This window comes from Melospiza georgiana, chromosome 26 (genome assembly GCF_028018845.1).
Source record: "Melospiza georgiana isolate bMelGeo1 chromosome 26, bMelGeo1.pri, whole genome shotgun sequence".
Lineage (NCBI taxonomy): Eukaryota > Metazoa > Chordata > Aves > Passeriformes > Passerellidae > Melospiza > Melospiza georgiana.
Window position 1 is genome coordinate 7,580,167 of NC_080455.1, and position 3,999 is coordinate 7,584,165.

Genomic DNA, 3,999 nt, shown 5'->3' on the forward strand with positions numbered 1-3,999 from the left:
GAAGGATGATGGAACAGAGCTCTGTGCATTAGAAGGAAATAAACCTGATGTCCACACAGAGTCTTACTAATTTCTGTTTTTAAAATGCAAAATAAGTTTAGGAAGTGTTGGAAGTTAGTATTTTGGGAAAGAAATGGCAGTTCCACAAAACATTCCATTCCATTTAAGAGAGGCCCTTGGACTGATTCATGTTGTAACTGCTGTCACTGCAATCAGTTGGTGGTTCAGCCTTGAAACGTGCACTTGGCCTTCTATAAAGCACTGTTTTGTTTGCCTTTCAGTGCTATGAGTCTTGATAAATTGGAGAAGTGCCCAAGAGAAATTCATCATCCTGAGATACAAAAGGTAGGAAGTGACTTTTTTTGGTTTGGTTCTTTTTCTTTATTGTTTTCTGGAAATAGAAGTAATTAAGTATAGATACTACTGGTTTGTTTCTTCCAGTAGCTGATAATACTAATACCAATAATAATAATAATAAGAGTAAAGTAATACTACTTAAACTGTCTTTATTTATCCATTGAACTGGCCATTTTAAATCTAAACTTCTAAACACAAATCAAACCATCATCCTTGTAGAATCTTTAATAGGAGTGGGCTAAAGATCCTGGTTTTGTTGACAGGATTTATTGGTTCATGAAGAGCAAGAGGTAAGTACAAGTCTAACTACCCTCTAGCTCACAGACCTGCCCAGTGAATAGAGCTTTGTTTTTTTGATGGGCTTGTGATGACTTTGAGATCAATTGCTCATTCATTACAGTAAAAAAAAAAAAAATTGTTTTGAACATGACAGCAAAAATAACTTTAAGCACAACTTAATAATAATAGATCACCAATTTTAGTTAATAATTTTATGCTATACTCTTGGGTGAGGGAAGACTCGGACACTCAATATGAGATCAGCAAGCTATGTTTATTGCAGAGAGTATCAGACACTTATACAGCACATAATAAGCTTATGAATATTCTGTAAGCCAAGCGATCTATTGGTTAAACTATACCATCAACTCTTCCTCATTCCTTTGGGCCTACATTCCCTATTTCCCACGTCTCTCTGTCTACTTGTTATCCTACCCAGCTAGGCCCAGGCACACGCTATCTTGCAGGTGCAAAACTCAAAAATACCTGTGTTCGGTACTTTCCCAGCTCCTGGTCGGCTAACGAGCGAATGTCTGCGTGACCTCTGTCATGGAGCCATTTCTCCACACTATACTATCAAAGTTTAAAGGTAAATTATTATATATTAGGAGATGGTGTAAAGTGTATGTTGTAATGTGTAGGATATATACAAAGATACGTACTTGAAAGTCCGTAGAGGAAACAAATTTTTACGCCTTCTGTTTGACTGTTTGTCATATATTTGGTTTTATTTCCCAGGGGTCAGTGAATTTTAACTCTGGAGTCCTCTATGCTAAGGATGCTCAGCTTACAGATGATGAAATGTTCAGTAATGGTGAGTTTTTCACCTTCTCCTTCATTGTTTTGCTCATCTGAATAAAAAAAAAAAGGCAAGATTAAAGAAAAAGCAATAGTTTTATTATTTTTACCCTGTTATGTCTGTTTCCTCAGTATTTGCTGGAGCTGTGCTTACCCAAGGTTTGGGTAAAACAAGCTTTGGGTTCCCTCTGTCTCACTGGGAGTTGTCCAATTCAGTTGCATCTGGTGAAATTCACCCTGAGACCTTACAGAACCAGCTCCAACTACGTGAGAGCCATTTGCAGTTCTCTCCAGACGCCTGGAGAATGGGCGACGTTTCTGAGGATCCGGCGAGCGTGCTTCTGTCAAAACTCAGTCTGTGAAATTTCTGGGGAAAACCCTTCTGTGTCCTGAAGGGTTCAAACTCTGGTGAGGATCCAGTTATCAGGTGCTCACCTGGATGGTTCCAGCTGCCAAAGGTAACACTTGTACTCTTGCCCTGTAGTTTACATCTATTGTATTTTTGTTATTTTGCAGGATTTTTTGTCTTTGCAAAATATTGTGCATTTCACTCTTTGGAACCTCTCAGATGGTTCTTTGGTGCAGCACCACCCCATGGGACACTTGGCTGCTGTCCTGAAGGGGTTGGTCACTAGAATTGTGAATCCTGGAGAGTTTATAAGTCTTCTGTCCCCAGGGAGGTATCATGCTTTGTTTACTTTTGTTCTGTTGGTTAGGTGCTGCTTCTCGTTGCAAGTATGAATTTCAAACTGCCCTGTTCTTATTTTAACTGTTTTCCTGGTTCCCTCTGTCCGGCAGGGAAAGACTCTCGTATCCTTGTCGTCGGGCTCGGTGCTGTCCAAGAAGATACAGAGACTAAAAAAATCATAAGAAGCAAAATATGACTGCAGGGAAAAGAAGCTGGAGAGAACAGAAGGTGATATTGTTATCCTTACCCTGTATTAGAGACATCCGCTGTGCTTTGATGCTGGCAGCTGCCAGGGGCTTGTTAGCTCTTTGTAGGCAGGTGTAGGTGTTCACTTGTAGGTTTTTTCTCTGGACAAGGCAATTCAAACTTTGCTAAGCTTATATTTGCAGATTACTCTGTAGCACAGTCCAGCATGACATTTTTGAATGTTGTAAAAATACCATGTTACTTGGAAATTGCTAATGAAGAGAAGCTTTAGGGGAAAATAAGATTTCAGGGTTGGAAGATGTAAGAAGAATTGTGTGGGGATGTTAGACTGAAGTAAAGCACACTTGAAGCTGGACTGGCACGCTGGCAGGTCCCCTATTAAACAGTAGTGCTGAGATTAGCCTGGGGGTTGCCCATTGTTTCTGTAGAAATCAATGTTTCCTGGTCTTCAGAGGGAAGCTGCTTTGAAAAGCTGGAAGGTGCAGCATGCTGACAATCCCCGTGCTTTGGATTAAAAGTAGATTTCAGAAGGGTCCTAGGCTTTTATCTTTTCCTAGAAGTCGATGTAATCCTATCAAGGAATTTTTAGTTCTGTGTTGCCATGTCATCCATCAGAGCCCTGCTGTACTAATCATCATACAAGTACAAAACAAAAAATCAGACTCTGTCCCAAGCACTTAGAGCCCAGAACACGATTTCCTCGGGCTGCCATTTGCGTGCCATCGGTACTCACCACGAATTGAGCCCTCTGGCTCTGACAGAGCCCCTGGATGCTGACGGAAGGGGGCTGGTCACAGACCCTGGAGGTGCCTGTCCCCCAGGGAGGGAGAGGACGAGGCAGTGTGGCCTGCAGGGAGGGTCTCGTCCCCAGAGAGCAGCCGGTGACTCCATGCCTGCCCGGGGCTCCGGGTGCACCCTCGGGGTGGACGCCTGCCCTCAGGTTTCCCTCTGGGCACCCGGAGAGGGAACCAGGTCCATCCGTGTGGCAGCTGCAGGGCCTGCAGGCTCTGGGCCCTGGAGCCGAGTGAGCCTGAGCTGCTGCATGCTTGCTGTGAGCTTTGGGGTGAGCGTGCATCACTGCAGGCCTGGGATGGATTGAAATGCGCTGAGGAAAGCACAGGGAGGGAGGGAGGGAGGGAAATGCTCTGTTAACATGTGCCAATTCTTCTGTCAGACTCATCACGGCGGGACAGCGTGAGGACTGAAAGTGTAAGAAGATGTGGAGGGAAACAGAGAATCTGACAGGAGCAGCGAACGCACGAGTGCACGAATTTTGCTTTTTGCTTGGATGTAAACTCAGGAGTTGAAAGGAATTTGGGAGTGAGAAGGGACATTTCAGAAGGAGAAGAAGAAAAAGAAGTTGTTGTTGTTGCTACAGTCCTGGCAAAAGCTTTTGTTCTAGCTAATAAAAGAAGTTAGTTTAAAAAACAAAAAGGAAAAAATGTAGTGTTTTTTTTTTCCTTCACTATGATATGCATTGGTGGTATATCCTGTGTTGTTTTATTTCTTGGTATTAGTAACTCTGTGTAAATTGTTTTTTGAGTGAAGCTGACTTTCTGGATGGGTTGGTTTGTATTTGAGGCAGGATTAATTTCAGTAGGGTTCTTTCATAGATTTCTGATGGGTATTACTGGGATTTTGGTTTTGTTTACTGTATGTATAAACCTAGA

At 42.6% G+C, this 3,999-nt stretch overlaps 1 long non-coding RNA gene across 3 annotated transcripts; it reads left to right on the plus strand.

Moving 5' to 3' along the window:
- Positions 1-1,386: 1,386 nt before the first annotated feature.
- On the plus strand, positions 1,387-3,767 carry LOC131093581 (uncharacterized). Of its 3 annotated transcripts, none has more exons than XR_009115594.1 (3): positions 1,387-1,892; positions 2,233-2,350; positions 3,504-3,767. It is a non-coding gene; the product is annotated as an uncharacterized LOC131093581 (long non-coding RNA). The 3 variants fall into 3 exon arrangements; XR_009115595.1 differs by having other exon boundaries at positions 1,387-1,842; XR_009115596.1 differs by lacking the exon at positions 1,387-1,892 and adding an exon at positions 2,060-2,114.
- Positions 3,768-3,999: the final 232 nt, after the last annotated feature.